At 38.1% G+C, this 22,967-nt stretch overlaps 1 long non-coding RNA gene across 4 annotated transcripts in view; it reads right to left on the minus strand.

Annotated features, from left to right (window-relative positions):
- The window catches only part of LOC309845954, a 103,311-nt gene that overhangs the window by 31,875 nt on the left and 48,469 nt on the right, over positions 1-22,967 (minus strand). For 3 of the 4 annotated variants that reach the window (XR_014301613.1, XR_014301614.1, XR_014301616.1), the window contains exon 3: positions 18,630-18,762. The exons of the other annotated variant lie outside the window; for it this stretch is intronic. This is a non-coding gene — a long non-coding RNA (uncharacterized lncRNA). The remainder of the gene's footprint in view (positions 1-18,629; positions 18,763-22,967) is intronic. 4 annotated transcript variants of the gene reach the window in all.

The raw sequence follows: 22,967 nt of genomic DNA on the forward strand, positions 1-22,967 counted from the left end.
CTCCCCCACCCCTTATATCAATAGATCATCCAAACAGAAAATCAACAAGGAAATGGTGGCTTTCAATGACACACTGGACTGGATGGGTTTGATAGATATATTTAGAATATTCTATCCTAAAGCAGCACAATACTCAGAACATTCTCCAGAACAGATCATGTATTAGACCACAAAACAATTCTCAAGAAATTCAAAAGGACTGAAGTCATACCATGCATCTTCTCTGACCACAATGCTATGAAACTAGAAAACAACCACAAGAAAATATCTGGAAAGAGCATAAATACACAGAGGTTAAATAACAAGCTACTAAACAATGAATGGGTCAAATAAGAAATCAAAGAAAAAGTAAAATATTGCACAGAGACAAACAAAAATGATAGCACAACAGTCCAAAATATTTAAGATGCAGCAAAAGCATCTAAGTTCTAAGAGGGAAGTTTACAGCAATAAGGCCTACCTTAGGAAGAAACAAAATCTCAAATAACCTACCTAACCTTAAACCTAAAGGAGCTAGAAAAAGAAGAACAAAACTCACCATGTGAAGGAAAGAAATAATAACGATTAGAGCAGAAATAAATGATATAGAAACTGAAAAACAAACAATAGAATAGATGAATGAAACCAGGAGCTGTTTCTCTGAAAACAAAATAAATAAAATTGATAAACCTTTAGCCAGATTCATCCAAAGAGAAGAAGAGAGAGAGAGAGAGAAAAGACTCAAGCAAAATCACAAATAAAAGAGAAGTAATAGCCAGCACCACAGAAATATTAACAATTGAATAGAATATTTTTTTTTAAAGATTTTATTTATTTATTTGACAGAGAGAGATCACAAGTAGGCAGAGAGGCAGGCAGAGAGAGAGAGGAGGAAGCAGGCTCTCTGCTCAGCAGGGAGCCTGATGCGGGACTCTATCCCAGGACCCTGAGATCATGACCCGAGCCGAAGGCAGCGGCTCAACCCACTGAGCCACCCAGGCGCCCCAACAATTGAATAGAATATTATAAAAAATTATATTTCAGAAAATTGGACAACCTAGAGGAAGTGGATAAATTCCTAGAAACATATAACCTACCAAAACTGAGGCAGGAGGAAATAGAAAATTTGAATGGACCAATTGCCAGCAAGGATAATGAATTCCAAATAAAAATACTTCCAACAGGAAGGCGGAGGAGTAGCAGACTGAAATGACATCAGGTCCCAGAAGTTCAGCTAGATAGTTATCAAACCATTCTGAACTCCTACAAACTCAACAGGAGTTAGAGAAGAGCAGTAATTCTAGGAAGGGAAAATCAAACACTTTCCTAAAGGTACGACACGCGGAGAAGTGAATCTGAAACAACGGGAAGATAGACGGCTACTCCTGGCAAGCAGTGGAGCAGGGAAGCACAAAATCAGAACTTTTAGAAGTCTGCTCCACTGAGGGACATCACTCCACAGGCTAAGTGGGGGTGACCCCTTGTGGGGACAGTGTGGTCTCAGGCCCTGCAAGGTCACAGAAAGATTGGGGGTGTCTGAGTGTGGCAGAGCTCCCAGGTATTGGAGTGGGGAAGCTGGCTATAGAGATGGAGCCAAAGGGTGAGCTCTCAACTTGAGGTTACATTAAACCATGATCCAAGGCACAGTCAAGCCATTGCTCTTTGAGCAGGGACTCAAGTGGCAAATCCAGAGAGACCCCTCCTTCCTCCTCCAGGAGAAGCGGTGCAGGAATGCACGGCAGGAATCTGCTCCATTTGGAGACTCCAAACGGGGCCATGTGCCAGATAGAAACACCTGGTCACAGGCCAGGTGAGCACAGAGCACGGCCGGAGATCAGGGAGACAGGAGTGATTGAATGCTTTTCTATGAGGGCACACTGAGGAGTGGGGCCCTGAGCTCTCAGCCACTGTGGGCTGGAGACTGGGAGGCTGCTATTTTCATTCCCATCCTCCAAAGCAGTACAAAAAGCAATCGGGAACAAAAGCTCCCAAGAGCGAACCCGAGCAGATTGCTCAGCCGGGTCCCTGGCAAGGGTGATGCAATTCCACCTCGGGCAAAGACATTTGAGAATCACTGCAAGGGGCTCCTCCCCCAGAAGATCGGCAAGAACATCCTATGAAGACCAAGCTCACCAATCAAGAACAGCAGAACTCCAGAGCAAGGCAAAAGCAACGCATCAAATTCATGACTATTCCCCACGATCCTTTAATCCTTTAAAAAGGTAAATATTTTTTAACTTTTTTTCCCTATTCTATTTTTTTTTAGCTTTTCCTCTTTCCTCTTTTAACATTTTTTACTAGTTTATCTTAACAGTACCTTTCTTTAAAAAATATCTTTTTTAACCTTCATTGCTATACTCCTATTTTATCCCTTAATTGTATCTAACCTTATTTTTTGTATATGTATAGTGTTTTTTTCTTTAAGATTTTAGGATATAATTTTTTCTGAGAGATCAAAATATACCCTAAATCTAGCATATGGCTTTATTCTAGTCTCCAGCCTGAGCACATTCTCTCTTTTTTTTCTTTTTCCAACCAACTTCTCAATTCCTTTTTAGAATTTTTAAAAAATTTTTCATCTTTACAGTCATATTCCATCCCTTCATTGTGTTTACCCTTATTTTTGTATATATATGTTTTTCTTTCTTTAAAACTTTGGGAAGTACTTTCTTCTAAGAGACTAGAATATACCCCAAATCAAGTGGGTGGCTCTGTTTTATTCACCAGTCTAATATATATATAATAAAATATTATATATAATATATATATATATTAATATTATATATATGTAATATATATATAATATGTTATTTTTATTTCTTTTCCCCCCCTTTCTTCTCCTTCTGGTTTTGGGTCTCTTCTGATTTGGCTAGCATACATTTTTATGGGGTCTTTGCCACACTTTTAGTATTTTATCCTTTTGTTCATTTATTCTTATCTGGATAACATGACAAGGTGGAAAAACTCACAAAAACAAAAAAAGAACAAGAGGCAGTACCGATGGCTAGGGACCTAATCAATACAGACATTGGTGATATGTTAGATCTAGAGTTCATAATGATGATAATTAAGGTGCTGGCTGGGCTCAAAAAAGGAATGGAAGATATGAGAGAAACCCTTTCGGGAGAAATAAAATCCCTTTCTGGAGAAATAAAAGAACTAAAATCTAACCAAGTTGAAATTTAAAAAGCTATTAACAAGGTGCAATCAGAATGGAGGCTCTTATTGCTAGGATAAATGAAGCAGAAGAGAGAATTGGTGATATAGAAGACCAAGTAATGGGGAATACAGAAGCTGAATAGAAGAGAGACAAAAAAACTACTGGACCACAAGGGGAGAATTCAAGAGATAATTGATACCATAAGATGAAACAGTATTAGAATAATTGGGATTCCAGAAGAAGAACAAAGAGAGACAGGGGCAGAAGGTATATTGGAGCAAATTATAATAGCAAATTTCCCTAATATGGCAAAGGGGAAAAGCATCAAAATTCAGAAGGCACAGAGAACTCCCCCTCAAAATCAATAAAAATAAGTCCAGACCCTGTCATCTAATAGTAAAACTTACTAGTCTTAGTGACACAGAGAAAATCTTGAAAGCAGCTCAGGAGAAGAAGTCCTGTAACATACAATGGTATAAATATTAGATTGGCAGCAGACTTATCTGCATAGACCTGGCAGGCCAGAAAGGGCTGGCATGATATATTTAGAGCACTAAATGAGAAAAATATGCAGCCAAGAATACTATATCCAGCTAGGTTATCATTGAAAATAGAAGGGGAGATAAGAAGCTTCCAGGACAAACAAAAATTAAAAGAATCTGCAAACACCAAACCAGTCCTACAGGAAATACTGAAAGGGGTCCTCTAAGCAAAGAGAGAGCCTAAAAGTAGTAGACCAGAAAGGAACAGAGGCAATATACAGTAACAGTCATTCTACAGGCAATACAATGGCACTAAATTCATATCTTTTAATAGTTACCCTGAATGTAAATGCAATAAATGCCCGAATTAAAAGACACAGGGTATCAGAATGGATAAAAAAAAACAAGACCCATCAATATGCTGTCTACAAGAAACTCATTGTAGACCCAAAGACGCCTCCAGATTAAAAGTGAGGGAATGGAAAACAATTTACCATGCTAATGGACATCAAAAGAAAGGTGGGGTGGCAATCCTCATATCAGATAAATTAGATTTCAAGCCAAACACTATAATAAGAGATGAGGAAGGACACTATATCATACTCAAAGGGTCTGTCCAACAAGAAGATCTAACAATTATAAATATCTATGGCCTAACATGGAAGCAGCCAACTATATAAACTCAATTAATAACAAACTCAAGGAAACACATTGATAATAATACAATAATAGTAGGGAGCTTTAACACCCCCTCGCTGAAATGGACGGATCATCCAGGCAAAGGATCAACAAGGAAATAAAGGCCTTAAATATTCAGAACATTCCATCCCAAAGCAACAGAATACACATTCTTCTCTACTGCACATGGAACGTTCTCCAAAAAAGATCACATTGTGGGGCACAAATCAGGTCTCAACTGGCACCAAAAGACTGGGATCATTCCCTGCATATTTTTAAACTACAATGCTCTGAAGCTAGAACTCAATCACGAGAGGAAAAAAGGTGGAAAGAACTCAAACACATGGAGGCTAAAGAGCATCCTACTAAAGAATGAATGGGTCAACCAGGAAATTAAAGAAGAATTAAAAAATTCATGGAAACATGGGGCGCCTGGGTGGCTCAGTGGGTTAAGCCGCTGCCTTCGGCTCAGGTCATGATCTCAGGGTCCTGGGATCGAGCCCCACATCGGGCTCTCTGCTCAGCAGGGAGCCTGCTTCTCTCTCTCTCTCTGCCTGCCTCTCTGTCTACTTGTGATCTCTCTGTCAAATAAATAAATAAATCTTTAAAAAAAAAAATTAAAAAAAATAAATAAATAAAAAATTCATGGAAACAAATGAAAATGAAAACACAACTGTTCAAAATCTGTGGGACACAGCAAAGGCAGTCCTGAGAGGAAAGTATACAGCCATACAAGTCTTTCTCAAGAAACAAGAACGGTCTCAAGTATACAACCTAACCCTACACCTAAAAGAGCTGGAGAAACAACAGCAAAGAAAGCCTAAACCAACAGGAGAAGAGAAATGATACAGATCAGAGCAGAAACCAATGAAATAGAAACCAAAAGAACACCAGAGCAAATCAACGAAACTAGGGGCTGGCTCTTGAAAGAATTAATAAGATTGATAAACCACTGGCCAGACTTATCAAAAAGAAAAAGGACCCAAATAAATAAATAAAATCATGAATGATAGGGGAGCGATCACAACCTACACCAAAGAAATACAAACAATTATGAGAACATATAATGAGCAACTGTGCACCAGTAAATTTGACAATCTGGAAGAAATGGATGCATTCCTAGAGACATATAAACTACCAAAACAGAACCAGGAAGAAATAGAAAACCTGAACAGGCCCATAACCAGTAATGATTGAAAGAATCATCAAAAATCTCCCAACAAACAAGAGCCCACAACCAGATGTCTTCCCAGGGGGATTCTACCAAACATTTAAAAAAGAATTAATACCTATACTCCCAAAACTGTTCCAAAAAATTGTAATGGAAGGAAAACTTCCAAACTCATTTTATGAGGCCAGCACTACCTTGATCCCCAAACTAGACAAAGACCCCATCAAAAAGGAGAATTACAAATCAATACTCTTGATGAACACAGATGTGAAAATTCTCACCAAAATACTAGCCAACAGGATCCAACAGTACATTAAAAGGATTATTCATCACGACCAACTGGGATTTGTTCTTGGGCTGCAAGTCTGGTTCAACATCCACAAATCAATCAATGTGATATAGTACATTAATAAAAGAAATAACAAGAACCATATGATACTCTCAATAGATGCTGAAAAAGCTTTTGACAAGTATAGCATTCTTTCTTGATCAAAACTCTTCACAGTGTAGGGATAGAGGGTATGCACCTCAATATCATCAAAGTCATCTATGAAAACTCCACAGAGAATATTCTTGATGGGGAAAAACTGTGAGCTTTCCCTCTAAGGTCAGGAACACGGCAGGGGTGTCCACTATCACCACTGCTATTCAACATAGTACTAGAAGTCCTAGCCTCAGCAATCAGACAACAAAAAGAAATTAAAGGCATCTAATGAGCAAAGAAGAAGTCAAACTCTCACTCTTCACAGATCATAGGATACTTTATGTGGAAAATCCAAAAGACCCCACCCCAAAACTGCTAGATCTCATACAGGAATTCAGTAAAATATCAGGATATAAAATCAATGCAAAGAAATCAGTCGCATTTCTATAAACCAACAACAAGACAGAAGAAAGAGAAATTATGGAGTCAATCCCATTGCACCCAAAACCATTAAGATACTTAGGAATAAACCTAACCAAAGAGGCAAAGAATCTGTACTGAGAAAACTATAAAGTACTCAAGAAAGAAAGTGAGGAAGACACAAAGAAATGGAAAAATGTTCCATGTTCATGAATTGGAAGAACAAATATTGTGAAAATGTCTATGCTACCTAAAGCAATCTACACATTTAATGCAAGCCCTATCAAAATACCAACCATTTTTTCCCAAAGAAATGGAACAGATAATCCTAAAATTTATATGGAACCAGGAAAGACCCCGAATAGCTAGAGGAATGTTGAAAAAGAAAGCCAACGTTGGTGGCATCACAATTCCAGACTTCAAGCTCTATTACAAAGCTGTCATCATCAAGACAGCATGGCACTGGCACAATACAGACACACAGAGCAATGGAACAGAATAGAAACCTCAGAAATAGACCCTCAACTCTATGGTCAACTAATCTTTGACAAAGCAGGAAAAAAAAGTCCAATGGAAAAAAGATAGTCTCTTCAACAAATGGTGTTGAGAAAATTGGACAGCCACATGCAGAAGAATGAAATGGACCATTTTCTTACACAACACACAAAAATAGATGCAAAATGGATGAAAGACCTAATGTGAGATGGGAATCCATCCAAATCTTTGGAGGAGAACACAGGCAGCAACCTTTTTGACATCAGCGGTAGCAACTTCTTCCTAGAAACATCTCCAAAGGCAAGGGAAGCAAAGGCAAAAATGAACTATTGGGACTTCATCAAGATCAAAAGCTTTTGCACAGCAAAGGAAACAGTTAACAAAACCAAAAGACAACTAACAAAATGGGAGAAGATATTTGCAAATGACATATCAGATGAAGGGCTAGTATCCAAAATCTGTAAAGAACGTATCAAACTCAACACCCAAAGAACAAATAATCCAATCAAGAAATTGGCAGAGGACATGAGCAGACATTTCTGCAAAGAAGACATTCAGGTGGCCAACAGACACATGAAAAAGTGCTTTCTCCACGTCACTCAGCAGTAGGGAAGTACAAATCAAAACCACAATGAGATACCACCTCACACCAGTCAGAATGGCTAAAATTAACAAGTCAGGAAATGACAGATGCTGGCGAGGATGCAGAGAAGGGGGAACCCTCCTACACTGTTGGTGGGAATGTAAGCTGGTGTAGCCACTCTGGAAAACAGCATGGAGGTTCCTCGAAAAGTTGAAAAGAGAACTACCCTACAACCCAGCAATTGCACTACTGGGTATTTACCCTAAAGATACAAATGTAGTGATCCAAAGGGGCACATGCATCCGAATGTTTATCACAGCAATGTCCACAGTAACTAAACTATGGGAAGAACCAAGATGGCCATCAAGAGATGAATGGATAAAGAAGAAGTGGTATACATATATACAATGGAATACTATGCAGCCATCAAAAGAAATGAAATCTTGCCATTTGCAATGATGTAGATGGAACTAGAGGGTATTATGCTGACCCAAATAAGTCAATCAGAGAAAGACAATTATCATAAGATCTCCCTGATATGAGGATTTTGAGAGGCAGGGCAGGGGTTTGGGGGGTTAAGGAAGGAAAAAATGAAACAAGATGGGATCAGAAGGGAGACAAACCATAAAAGACTCTTAATCCCACAAAACAAACTGAGGGTTGCTGGGGGGAGGGAAGGCATGGAGAGGGTGGCTGGATTATAGACATTGGGGAGGGTATGTGATATAGTAAGTGCTGTGAAATGTTTAAGCCTGACGATTCACAGACCTGTACCCCTGGGGCAAATAATACATCATATGTTAATAAAAATAATTTAAAAAATACTTCTAAGAAATAAACATCCAGGACTAGATGGCTTCACAAGCAAATATTACCAACATTTAAAGAAAACCTATTCTTCTCAAACTACTCCAAAAAATAGAAGGAGACCTTCCAAATTCTTTCTCTCAGGCAAGCACTACCCCGATACCAAAACCAGATAAAGACACCACAAACAAAGAGAACTACAGGCCAACATCTCTCATGAATATACATGAAAAATCCTCAACAAAACAGTAATAAATCAGAAGCAACCATACATTAAAAAGTCATTCACTATGATCAAGTGGGATTTATTTCTGGGATGCAAAGGTGATTCAATATGTGCAGATTAATCAGTGTGATATGTCACATCAACAAGAGAAAGGATAAAACCATATGATCATTTCAACACATGCAGAATAAGCATTTGAAAAAGTACAACATTAATTCATGATAAAAAGACATCAACAAAATAGGTGTGGAGGAAACATACCTCAACATAATAAAGGCCACTTACGAAAAACCCACATCTAACATCATACTCAATGGGGGACAAGTGAGAGCTGTATCCTAAGATGAGGAAGAAGACAAGATGTTCCCTCTGACCACTTCCATTCAACATAGTACTAGAAGTCCTAGTCACAGCAATCAAATGACAAAAGAAATAAAAGCCATCCAAATTGGTAAGGAAAAGTAAAACTCTGTTTGCAGATGACGTGATACTATACATAGAAAACCCAAAAGACTCCACCAAAACTGCTAGAACTGATAAACGAATTCAGTAAAGTCACAGGATGCAAAATCAATGCACAGAAATCTATTTCATTTCTATATACTAAGGCTGAAGGAGGAGAAAGAGAAACTAAGAAAACAATCCCATATACAACTGCACCAAAAACAATAAAATGCCTAGGAATAAACATAACCAAAGGGATAAAAGACCTGTAGTCTTAAAAAACACTGATGAAAGAAGTTGAAGATGACACAAACAAATGAAAAGATATTCCCTGCTCATGGATTAGAAGAACAAATGTTGGGTGCCTGGGTGGCTCAGTGGGTTAAGCCTCTGTCTTCAGCTCAGGTCGTGATCTCAGGGTCCTGGGATCGAGGCCCGCCTCTGGCTCTCTGCTCAGCGGGGAGCCTGCTTCCTCTCTCTCTCTGCCAGCCTCTCTGCCTACTTGTGATCTGTCTGTCAAATAAATGAATAAAAAGAAATCTTAAAAGAAGAACAAATGTTGTTAAAATATCCACATTACCAAAGCAATCTACGGATTTAATGAAATCCCTATCAAAACACCAACAGCGATTTCACAGAACTAGAACAAACAATACTAAAATTTGCATGGCACCACAAAAGAACCTGAATAGCCAAAGCAATCTTGAAAAAGAAAAACAGAAACTAGAGGTATCACAATTCCAAACTTCAAGTTTTATCACAAAGCTACAGTTATTAAAACAGCATGGTACTGTCATAAAAACAACACAAAGATCAACAGAACAGAACAGAAATCCCCAAAATAAACCCATAGCATAAAGCATCTTCAAGAAAAGAGGCAGTGGGGAAAAAGGGAGTCTCTTCAAGAAATGGTGTTGGGAAAACTGAATGGCTACATGCAAAAGAATGAACTGGACCGCTTCCTTACACCATACACAAAAATAAACCCAAAATGGATTAAGACCTAAATTAACAACCCAAGAGACAACAAGTGGAGGAAAAGGAACCCTCATGCGCTGTTGGTGGGAATGCAAACTGGGAATGCAAACCACAGCCTCTGTGGAAGATAGTATGGAGATTCCTCAAGAAGTTAAAAATAGAACAACTACCCTATGATCCAGCAATTGCTCTACCGGGTACTTACCCAAAGAATATAAAAACATTAATTCAAAGGGACACATGCACTTCTACTTTAATAGCAGCATTATTTACAACAGCCAAGATATAGAACCTGCCCAGGTGTCCATCCGTTGATGAACAAATAAAGAAGATGTGGTATACATATATAATAGAATATTATTGAGCCATAAAAAAGTGAAACCTTGCTATTTGCAACAACATGGATGGAGCTAGAGAGTATTATGCTAAGTGAAATAAGTCAGCCAGAGAGAGACAAATACCATCCAATTTCACTCCTATGTGGAATTTAAGAAGCAAAACAAACAAACAAAGGAAAGAGAGACAAACCAAGAAACAGACTCCCAGCTGTAGAGAATAAACTGATGGTTACCGGAGGGGAGGTGGATGGAGGGATGGGTGAAACCAGTAATGGGGGTGCCTGGGTGGCTTCATCAGTTAAGCAGCTGCCTTTGGCTCAGGTCATGATCCCAGAGTCCTGGGATCAAGTTCCGTGTCAGGCTCCCTGCTCAGTGGGGAACCTCTTCTCCCTCTGCCTGCCACTCCCCTGCTTGTGCTCTCCCTGACCTCTCTCCCTCTTGTGTCAAATAGAAAATAAAATCTTTAAAAAAGAGAAATAAAAAAATAATAATAAAATAAAAAGGAGAAATAGGTGATGGGGATTAAGGAGTGCACTTATTATGATGAGCACTGAGTAATGTAGGGGATTGTTGAATCACTATATTGTAGACCTGAAACTAATTCAATACTGTATGTTAAGTCTACTGGAATTAAAATTTAAAACTTAATTAAAAAAAAAAACAAACAAACCTGGTGGCAGGGCACCTGGGTGGCTCAGTAGGTTAAGTGTCTGCCTTCAGCTCAGGTCATGATCCCCAGATCCTGGGGTTGAGCCCTGAGTCTGGCTCTCTGCTCAGCGGGAGCACAGAGACTGCTTGTCCCTCTGCCCCTCCACCCACTTATGCTCTCTAACTTAAAAAAAAAAAAAATTTAACCTGATATCTTAAAACAACAGAAATTAACTTCGCAGTTCTGATGGCTAGAAATCTGAAATCAAGATGTCAGCAGGGCTACACTACTCAAGGCTCCAGGCAAGAAGCCTTTATTATTCTTCTAGCTCTTAGTGTTTGCCAGCATCCTTGGCATTCTTTGGCTTTTGGATGCATCACTCTGATCTTTGCCTCAGGTGTCATACAGCTTTCTTATCCTTGCTTGTCCTCACGTAGTCTTCACTGCCATCTTCTTAAAAGAACATCAGTCATATTGGATTAGGGGCCCACCCTAAGATGGTCAGTCTGACCTCATCTTAACTAATTACATCTGTAAAACACTGTTTTCAAATAAGATCACATTCTAAGGTACTGGAGGTGAAAACCTCAATATATCTTTTTCTTGGAAGGGGGGATACGTCATACAACCTATACAAATGGCAAGAAAGACAGGCTGGTTACAAGTTTTGAAAATCCTTGTTTTTTGTTTTTTGTTTTTTTTAATGGAATACAGTTCTCCAAAAATTTCCTAGGACTTCTTGGCAATAGATACACTTGTGATGGACCCTAGAAATACTGCTATGTTAGTATTTGAATTCTGATTCTGGAAGATTTTCAAAACAGAGTCCTCTGTTATTAATACCAGCACAATGGTCAGCACAAGAGATATGGAATTAGAGAATGACAGCAAGGAGGAAGATCACCACACACAGAATCAGGGCAGAAATATGGAGGCAAGGAAAGAAGCACAGCCAGGAACTGAACTCTAGAACAAGAGAGTCACCAGGTACAGAGATAGCTACTTGCCCCTTCTCCCCACTGGACATGAGGTCATTCGTTTCTGCTTCTCATTGCACCTGCTTTCTCCCGTCTCCTTCTCTAAATACTGTTTCTCTGTTGCATCTGCTCAAAGCTTCCTTTTCATCACATCACATTCCTCTTATTTCCCAACCCTATTTTCTGGAAAAGAAAATGTAATTAGATTGGAGGCATAGGAAGCACGAGTAAAGACATGGGACTGCTCCTTTTGTATGGCTTGAGTTGGCAGTGAGAACAAAGATGATGAATACTCTAGAAAGATCTTAAAAAGGTAAATACTGCAAAACTTGGTATTATATTTGTATGAAGGGTAATGGAGAAGGAGAAGTCAAAGATAATACACAGATACTGACTTTGCAAGTAGGTAGATAATGTATTAGAATAGGCTAGTTTATGTCACTGTTAACAAATGACCCCTGCTATGAATTGAATTGTGTCCCTCCAAAATTCCTATGTCAAAGCCCTAACACCCAATGTCATTGTATTTGAAGTAAAGAAATAATTAAGGTTAAATAAGGTCATAAGGATGGGGTCTTGATCCAATATGACTAAAGTCCTTAGAGGAGCAGATACCAGAGAGCTCACTTGTACTATCCACCATGTAAGGTCATCTGCAGGCCAGGAAGAGACGCCTTACCAGGAATCAAATCAACTAGCACCTTGATCTTGGACTTCCCAGCCTCCAGAACTGTGAGAAATAAATTTCTGCTAAGTCCCCTGGTCTGAGGTCTTTTGCGATGGCAGCCTGAACAGACTAAAGCAAGCCATCCCTCACCTCCCTCTCCATCCCCAAATATCTATGAATTGCAACACTGAGCCTTACAGAAACATAAGTACATGCTATAGACACATGGAGTAATAATGCCCCAGATGTGGTGCTAGGAAGTTGGGTTAATGGTGGCACCATTCTCTATCCCAAGTTTCTTAGACTGAGAGAAACTGAAGATAAATCAAAAGGTGGGTGCCTGGGTGGCTCAGTCAGTTAAGCATCTGCCTTCAGCTTAGGTCATGATGCCAGGGTCCTGGGATCAAGTTCTGTATCGGGCTCCCTGCTCAGCAGAGTCTGCTTCTCCCTCCATCCCTCCCCACTGCTCGTGCACAGTCTCTTTCTTTCTCTCAGTCTTTTTTGCAAAAATAAATAAATAAAATCTTTAAGAACAAATAAATAAATAAATAAAATCTTTAAGAAAAAAATCAAAAGTAAATTGGGATGTAGAGGTATTTGCTGGGATCCTAGTATAAAGGTGTGGGAAGGTGGAGCTCAGCAGGAATCAGGTCACACAAGATAAAGCACAAAGAAGTATGAAGAAGTGTTACAGTAATCCATCTAAAATTCACATTGTGCATAAACATATAAAAAGCTCTGAGAAGTCCCACAGTTAAGATTTTATGAAACATATTTGTCCAGATAGTAGCCCTCCCCTCTTTTTCCTATTAATACCACAGTTCCAAAGAAACTTTGGAAAAAATTCCTGTTGACACAGTGAAAAATGTGAATTCAGTAAATTTCATTGTAACATCTTCCAACTATACTTGTAACCATGGAATTTTGAGAACTAGCTGGGAACAAAGAAAGAGTCTGGTGAAGAGATTTTCAAACTGTGTTATTTCAAACTAAATATTACATAGAACCATAGTACACAAAATTGAGAGAAGCAGAGCTGTTCTGGTTTTATCAGACCTGAGAAGACTAGAGCTTCACCTTTGTTAGCACTCTGTACAGCCTCTCCCATCTCTTCCCCTGAGAAACTTTCATGAATCCTTGTGAACCTGGAGACATTGGCTAAAAAAGTTATAATCTCAGACAAGCCCTTCATTCTCAGATCAGGAGACCCCAGCATATGTACACAGCTAGTGGCCCAACTCTGTCGGTAGTAAAGGTCTCTAGCACCACTAGGCCGAGAATATTTTCAACTGCCTTAAGCTGCCTTATATCTTTGTTCCTCTACCACTTGTGTATGTCCCTGTGATTACTCTGTTGATTCCTAATATCACAGCATCAGTGAACATAATGAACTCTACTCTTCTTAAGAATCTCCCTGGGAATAGACATTACACTGAGAATAATTTGGCTCATTACTGGTGCACTAAATAACAGCATCCTACTGGCATGAATCAGTTAATGTTACTACTCAAGTATCAAATGTTTGATAGAAAGTGACTTGGCCAAACTGAGCAAAGAACCAAGATGCCCTTCAACGGACGAATGGATAAGGAAGATGTGGTCCATATACACTATGGAGTATTATGCCTCCATCAGAAAGGATGAATACCCAACTTTTTATCAACGTGGATGGGACTGGAAGAGATTATGCTGAGTGAAATAAGTCAAGCAGAGAGAGTCAATTATCATATGGTTTCACTTATTTGTGGAGCATAACAAATAACATGGAGGACATGGGGAGATGGAGAGGAGAAGGAAGTTGAGGGAAATTGGAAGGGGAGGTGAGCCATGAGAGACTATGGACTCTGAAAAACAACATGAGGGTTTTGAAGGGACAAGGGTGGGAGGTTGGGGGAGCCAGGTGGTGGGTACTAAGGAGGGCATGTATTGCATGGAGCACTGGGTATGGTGCAAAAACAATGAATACTGTTACGCTGAAAAGAAATAATAAATAAATAAAATATTATATAACAAAAAAAAAAAAAAGAAAGAAAGAAAGAGACTTGGCCACATGCCAGACTCTGTCTCAAATTTAATAGCTTTTTTGAAAACTTCCTGAATAATGGTTTATCCCAACCTCAGCACAAAAACAAAGTGGTTTTGTGAACAAAATTCTCAGGAGATTCAAGATTCTACAGATCTGGATATGAATGTTTTTGAAAGCTTCCAGGAAAATTCATATAGGCGTTAAAGAAACAGTAAGAACTTTCAAGCGGGTGCACTTGTAGTGTCTTTGCTAAGGCACAATGTCTTTGCATAGTCTCTTTCCTCATCTTCTTATAACTGTGTCCTTGGGGAATGGTATTACTACAAAAGCCAAACTTGCATATTAGATTTTTGTAAAAAATGGAAAACAAGTAAATGGGCCAGCAGTGCCAACGGCAGAAAGAACATTGCTCACAGCTTCCTGAAAGCTCCCGTGTTGTAATGCAGGAATTACCCTAATAAGTGGACCCACTTACTATCAATAAATGTGTCCATTTTACATGCACTTATAAGGACTAGCTTGCTTACAAGGGGCAGGATTATTCCATTTTTATAAATATGAGATTACACTATCCTTATTATCCTAAGACAGGATTTTTTTCATTTAAAAATATTAGAGACTTGGGGCACCTGGGCGGCTCAGCTGGTTAAGTGTTTGACTCTTGGTTTCAGCTCAGGTCATGATCTCTGGGTTATGGGATCAAGCCGCCCCATCAGGCTTGTGCTGAGCACAGAGTCTGCTTGAGATTCTTTCTCCATCTTCCTCTGTGCCTTCCTCCACTTGTGTGCTGTCTCTGTCTCTCTCTCTCTCTCTCTCTAAAATAAATAAATAAATAAAATCTTTAAAAAACATATTTAAATATATATATATATATATTAAAGACTTCTTTCCAAGTATAGAGATACTCTCTTAGTAATTGCATATTTTATAGCACAAATCTACTCCAGTTTATTCATCAATTTCCCTTTTTATAGGTAGTAAGTCTTCTCTTTCTCTGTGGTAGACTCAAAATTTACAATCTTTGTTGGTATGAGGAAAAATACCTTGTTGTTTTAATTGGAATTTCCCTGATCAACAGCAAGTCTGAGCTGATTTTGTCTGTTTCTTGGCCAATTAGAATTTCCTCTTTTCTAAATTGGTTTACAAATGTCTGTCCATATTTTGATTGCATTGGGTAGTTTTCTTAGCAATGAGTAGGAACAGTCTGTATATTAGTTTAGCCACAGGCCTATCTTATCTCTTAAATGTTTCTATTTTCCTTTATCATTGAGTAGTTTCAAAGTTTAATGTTGACATTTTCAATCTTTTCCTTTATGATTTGTTTTTGTGTCTCATTTTTTAATTTGAAGTTTTAATTGACTTTATTTAGTGATTCATAAATCAGACAGTGTCCCATCCAGCAATTAGAAAGGAGTAGCAGAACAAAATGCTGAAATCCCTTCTGATCTGGAGACTATAGATTTTTTTTCTTAAAAGTTTGGTTTTTTAAAGATTTTATTTATTTATTTTTATGAGAGAGAGAACGTGCACAAGCATGGGGGAGCAATAGAGGGAGAAGCAGACACCCTGCCAAGCAGAGAGCCTGATGTGGGATTAAATCCCAGGACCCTGGGATCATGACCTGAGCTGAAGGCAGGCAGATGCTTCACCAACTGAGCCACCCAGGCACCTCTCCTAAAAGTTTTTGAAACTTTGTTTTATCACATTTATGTCTTTGATCCATCTGGCATTGATATTTATGGATGGTGTAAAGTAGGGATCTGGTATCATTTCTTCTCATGTGGAAAATTAATTTTCCTTCAATGTTGATTCTCTTCCATTCCTAAGAAATCATCTTCAAATGGATATTCAAAGCTGGCTTGTTGCAGGTCCATATTACAGCTCACAGGAAGGGGGAAAGGAATAACTAGGGTAAGAGATTTTCTTTTTAGTGAGGCCGACACTACATATACCAATTTTACTACAATTCCAAAAGCCAGAACTTAATGAGCCCACATGTGGCAATAAGGGAAGCTAGTAAACTAGCCTTTGGCTAGATGGTCATGTGCTAAGGAACAAAGTGAGAATGGATTTGAGTCAACATCCAGAAATTCCCAATACACATTTCTCCCATCTTCCTGAATAGAAGAAAGTACTTTTTAGGAGAGCAATAGTTTCAACTAAAATAAAAAACTTGGGTCTTCTGCTTGGATCAGTCAGAAAAGCACAGGACTCTTGATCTCTGATCCATGAGTTTAAGCCCCACATGGGGTGTAGAGATTACTTAAATAAATAAAACTTAAAAACAAAAGCACCTCTCTTGCTGCTGGCTACAGTCATGTGACTATATGTAGAAACTGATGTATACGATTTCTGGGACAGACCATTCAAATAAGGACAAAATGGCACACCTTTTTAATTCTCTTACCTCCTTTCTTCCTATTGCCTGGAATATAGACATTACTGTTAGATTTCAAGGAAGCACCTTGGAACACAGAGGAATGCTAAGACTGAAAATGAAGCACTCAGGATGGCAAAACACAAAGTCAGAAAATATCTTGGTGGTGGACCATACCAGACCTGGATGGCCTATCTCTGAATTCCTTTTACATTAGAGAAAAATAGCATCCTATCTTATTCAAGGTGATTATTTTAAAATTTCTGTTACACACACAGCCAAACCTCATTAATTTACTTTCAATTCTTACTCCTCTTACTCTATTTATCTTATTGCATAGGCTCTTTTTGTGTAATTATGACAGAGTGATAAAATTTGATACCCTGTCTCATGCCTGATTTTAAGAAGGACTCAGCTACATTTCCCCTATTAAAACTGATGTTTGGAGGTGCCTGTCTGGCTCAGTCAGTAAAGCACATGACTCTTGACCGAGGGGTTTTAAGTTCAAGCCCCAAATTGGATGTAGAGACTACTTAAAAATAAAATCTTTAAAAATAAAAAGACTGTGTGTAAACCTGATGCTTCACAGACCTGTACCGCTGGGGCTAATAATATATATGTTAATAAAAAATTTTAAAAAAGAAAAAGACTAATGTTTGCTGTGATATTTTGGTACATACCTTTGTCCATTAAGTATAAGGAGATTCCCTTCTCTTCTTAGTTTGCAAAGAGTTTTTAACTATGAGTGGAAATTGGATTTCAATGAATCATTTTTTCCTGTATCATATAAAGATGATCATACAGTTCTTTTTTCTTTAATCAGTTAAAATGTTGTTTGCCTTAGAAAGACTTCTAAATTTTTCTACAACATGCTAAATGCTGTAAAGCCTATCCCAAACTCTTCCCTGATGTCCAGACTTATTTATCCGACTATATCTTTCAGATTTCTCTTGAATATCTGATAGGTATCTTAATATTAGAATGTTCAATACCTAATTTTTTAAAAAATGCATTCATTTTAGAGAGAAAGAGAGCATGAGTGTGGGTAGAGGCAGAGCCAAAACCAGAAGTCAGACACTCAAAGGACTAAGCAACCCAGAGACCCCAAAATGTCCAATACCTAATTCTTAGATAGAATTTACATACTCTTCTCTCCCAGTGATTCTTTTACTTGATAAATGGCACCTCCATTTACTTAATTTCTCAGCCTCATATTTGGAATCTACCTTATCTCTTCCCCTTCCCTCACATCCTACAACAAATCCACTGGGGAATCATACTGGCACTGCTTTAAATATATAACTAAAAATTTTCACTCTTTTTTAAAAGATTTTTTAAAATTTATCTATTTGACAGAGATCACAAGTAGACAGAGAGGCAGGCAGAGAGAGAGGGGGAAGCAGGCTCCCTGCTGAGCAGAGAACACAATGTGGGGCTCGATCCCAAGAACCTGAGACTATGACCTAAGCCAAAGGCAGAGGCTTAACCCTCTGAGCCACCCAGGCACCCCTAAAATCCTTCACTCTTCAACACCTCTATTTCTTTTATACTGGCCCATGTGGCCTGAGTTCAGTTCCTTGGGAACTGATACTGAGGTGGAAATTTGCATGCAGAAAATTTACTAGGGAATTCTTTGGGGATAAAAAATAGTAAAGGATAAAAGGAAATAGAGTTTGGAGAAGGAGAACTGAATTGAAATGGAGTTGCAACAAAGGTCTTGGGGGTTCTGGAACTGGGATGGTCCTTACCTCGGGCCTGGACGCAAGGGCACTAGACTTTGGATCTCAGCATTGATTGCTACGGTTGTCACTGGAAGCAAGCTGCCCGTGGGGAGTGGTGTTACATTGATCCCAGCAGGCTTTCTTTGACAGATGGCAATTTCTAGAGAGGATCCAAATGAGAGTCATCATGTACCAACATTCTCAGTATCTGGGAGAATACCTCCTCAGTCCTAACGGGGGTGTCTTGGTGGCACACCACAGCAACCACTATGCTGTCTTCCCATCAATACTTCCAGTCCTACTGCAATAGTCTTTTAGTAATCTCCTGGTATCCCTGCTCCATCAGATATCAAGCCTTATTATAAAATTACAGTAACAAAAATAGAGTGTGGCACACAAATAGAAAGAACAGAACAGAAAGTCATGAAACAGACCCACGCAAATATGGTCACATGACTTATGACAAAAGGTAGCCTTTTCAATAAATAGTGAGGAGCCAAAATACATGTGAAAAACAAATCTTGGATACTATATCATATGAAAAATTAATTCTAAATGAAGATCTAGATCTCAAAAGTAAGACTATAATTTTTTTTTTTTAAATACAGCTTCATGAGCTTAAGGTTGGGTAAAAATTACAGTTTATAAATGAAAACACTGATTATTGGACCATACTAAAAATAAGAATAGTAGAAGGGCAAAATGTTTCCTCTCCTTACTTTTAGGATTTTCAATTTATCACTGGTCCTCAGCAATTTGACTGTCATGTGCCTTGATGTAGTTTACCTCATGTTTATCCTGCTTAAGGTTCATCAGACTTTGGGGGTATATACTGAGTATATATTTGGACATATATTATTCAACCATTATTTCTTCAAAGTTTTTTCCACATATTCTTTCCTTTGGGACTCTACTTACACATATCTTAGACTACTTATATTTTCTCGGAGGTCACAAAGGTTCTGTTAATTTACCTTTTACCTCTTCTTTTCTCTCTGTATGCTTTATTTTGGATAGTGTATATTGCCAAGTCTTCCGTTTCACTGATTTTTTTCATTTGCAGTATCCAATATGCCAGTCAGTAATTTTTAAGTTTCTTATCCTGGTTTTCAGTTCTAGAACTTTCTGGTGTGTTTTTTTTTTTTTTTAATAAACCATTTGTTTTCTTTTCTCTTGCTTTCTGTATTTATCCCCTCATTATGTTTTCCTTTAAAACCTTAATGTTGTTCCTCAAAGAAGCTATACAGATGACCAACAAAGGAGAAGATGCTTATCACCACTTACCATCAGCAAAATGCAAATCAAAACTACAATGAGATATCACCACACACCTGTCAAAATGGCTAAAATTAATAACACAAGAAACAACAGATGTTGGTGAGGATGTGGAGGAAAAAGAACGCATGTGTGCTGTTGGTGGGAAAGCAAACTAGTGCAGCCACTCTGAAAAAAAGTATGGCGTTTCCTCATAAAGTTAAAAATAGAAATACCCTACAACCCAGCAATTGCCCTACCGGGTATTTACCCAAAGAATACAAAAGCACTAATTCAAAGGGATACAAGCACCCCTATGTTTATAGCAGCATTCTCTACAATAGCCAAGATATGGAAGCAGCCCAAGTGTTTACTGATTGACAAACAGATAAAGAAGATGGGATACATATATATAATGGAATATTACTCAACCATTAAAAAGAATGAAATCTTACCATTTGTAACATGGATAGAGCCAGAGAGTATAATGACAAGTGAAATCAGTCAGAGAAAGACAAATACTATATCATTTCACTCACATGTGGAACTTAAGAAACAAAAGAAAAGAGTAAAAGGAAAAAAAGAGAGGGAAGCAAACAAAAGAACAGACACTTAACTACAGAGTTGTTACAGGAGGGGAGGAGGGCAGAGGGATGGGTGAAATCAGTGATGGGGATTAAGGAGTGCACTTGCTAGGATGAGCACTGGGTGTTGTATGGAAGTGGGAATCACCCTATTTTATACCTGAAACTAGTATTACACTATATGTTAACTGGAATTTAAATAAAAATAAAACAAAAACATCCTTGATCTTGTTTTAAATCTTTGCTATTCATTCTATCATCTCTGTGATTTCTAGATATTCTTCATTGGTTGATATTTGTCCTCATAATGAGTCAAACTTTCCTACCTCCTCCATGTCTAGAAGTTTTTTACGCTAGATATATGCTAATTTCTTGCATATCTGGATTCTATTGTTTCCTTAATAGAGCACTGAGCTTTGTTCTGGAAGGCAGGTAATTTACTTGAGGATTAGCTTAATCTCTCCCACTGTTCCTTCTAAGATTTGCTTGGGGGAGTCTAAAGTTGCTTTTTCTCCCTCTGGTGCCAGATTAGCCGTGTTCCTAAATTGTGTCCTTTCTCGGGTCTCTATTGCATGCTCTGGGTATTCCAAAAATTCTCTCTCCTCAGTGTGGCCAGTACTCAAATGTCTTCTACTTCTGAGCCACCCAAAGATGTTTATCTCACAGCACTCTGGTCGTTGTTCTTTCCCTAGTGGTGGTTCTTTCCCGGCCTTGTGAAGTCTAACACCCCTCATGAACGGTTTAGCATCTGGTCGATATTTAAGGGTCTGCAGTGTGGATTTCTGGATCTTCTTCTGCACATAGCTGCCTTCCCCATGTTAGCCTTCCAGACACATTTCAGCTACTATCAGGCCTGTGGATTGTGATCTCTGTCTCTCCACCTCGTTGAGACTGCTGTGCTCTGCTTAAGTTGCCTCTCCTTCCACCATCATGCAGAAGATGTGTCTCTACAGGAAACCAGGGTGCTTATGGGATTTCATTTGTTTCCATAGTCTCAGGGATCATTCGTGATATGTCTACTGGACATTGTCTAAAAATCCAGTTATTTACATATATAATAACAGATATATGTCTTACACATATATCACAAAAGTTATTACCTCAGCGTGGCTAGAAATGACTTAGATTTTACTGCTTAGTCAAGAAATCTCCATCCAATGCTTGAACAAAATCGGAGTTCTAATAAGAGTTTTGAAAGAAAGCCAGTGGTTTGTGGATTCAGAAAGATATTTGTTGAGAAGGAGGACACTGTATTTTTCATTATAAATAATTCCATTTTACTCTCTGATCAAGGTTTTCCCTTTCACTATAATGTGTCTTTGAGAAATTACTTTTGTTTATCCAGCTCAAGATTCATTGTTTTTCTCTCATGTGAGAATTGATATGTTTCATCAATTTTTGAAAATTATCCATCATTAAATAAGTAAATATTTCCATTCACCCATCTTTCTCTTTATTCTCTTCCTTTGGAGAACTTGAATGTGAATTTGACCTTTCATTCTATCTTTCAGTCTATTACTCTTTGATATTTCTTTTATTTCACACTGCATTTTTCAAGATTCCTCAGATCTGTCCTCTATTTTACTGTCACTTCAGCTTGGTCTAATCTGCTGTTTAACCTATTAAATAAGTTTGTAATGTCAGTAGTTACATTTTTCATTTCTAGAAAATTATTTCACTGTGTTCAAACATGCTTGTTCTTGTTCTTTTTTTTTTTTTTAATAGTATTCTCTTTTTCCCAGTATAATTTAACAGTTGCTTTGATCTGGGCTATAAATAATAAAAGACTAAGGGCAAATCATTAAACCTATCAGAAGTTTATCCCACAACATAGAAAATTCAGAGATAAGGCAGCTCCAGAAGTCCAATTCAGTGGATCAGGCATATTAAGGACGTAGGGTCTTTCCAACTTTCTACTCTTTTCTACTCTCAATCTTAACTATTTGGCTTTTGTCCTCAACCTCTTCCTCTTCTGGTTATAAGATGATTGCAGCAGCTCCAAGGACCTCATCTTTATGTAGGTTGTCCCAGAGCAGAAAGGAAGATACCTCTTCAAACATCCCTTTGTGTGATCAAAGAAGACTTTGCCAAAAGCTTATAACAATTTTTTCCTCATGTATTATTGGCCAGATTTTTGCTGTACTGTTCATAAATTAGAAGGTACTGGAATTACCATAGCTGACTTATACCAATTATAATTTGCATCTTAAGTCTGGGAAGGAGCCCATTCTCTTCTGAAGTATGTGGCTGCTTACAATCCAAACAAAAGTAGCACCTACTACAAGAAATTGGAAGAAAGAGCTGCTTGGTACACAATCTAGAATATGAGCTAATATATCTATTCCTTTATAAAAATCTATGTAAATATTGATAAATATTTACTTAAAAGAATTGTTCAGATCATTTTATTACTTAGTTTTTAGGGTCATAATACTCCTGATTATCTGCTGGCTATCTCAGAGTTGATCACTTCCTTATGTGACTTGTAATTATCTTCTAACGAGCAAACATTCGTTAGGAATTTTTT

Source organism: Mustela nivalis (genome assembly GCF_964662115.1).
Source record: "Mustela nivalis genome assembly, chromosome: 13".
Lineage (NCBI taxonomy): Eukaryota > Metazoa > Chordata > Mammalia > Carnivora > Mustelidae > Mustela > Mustela nivalis.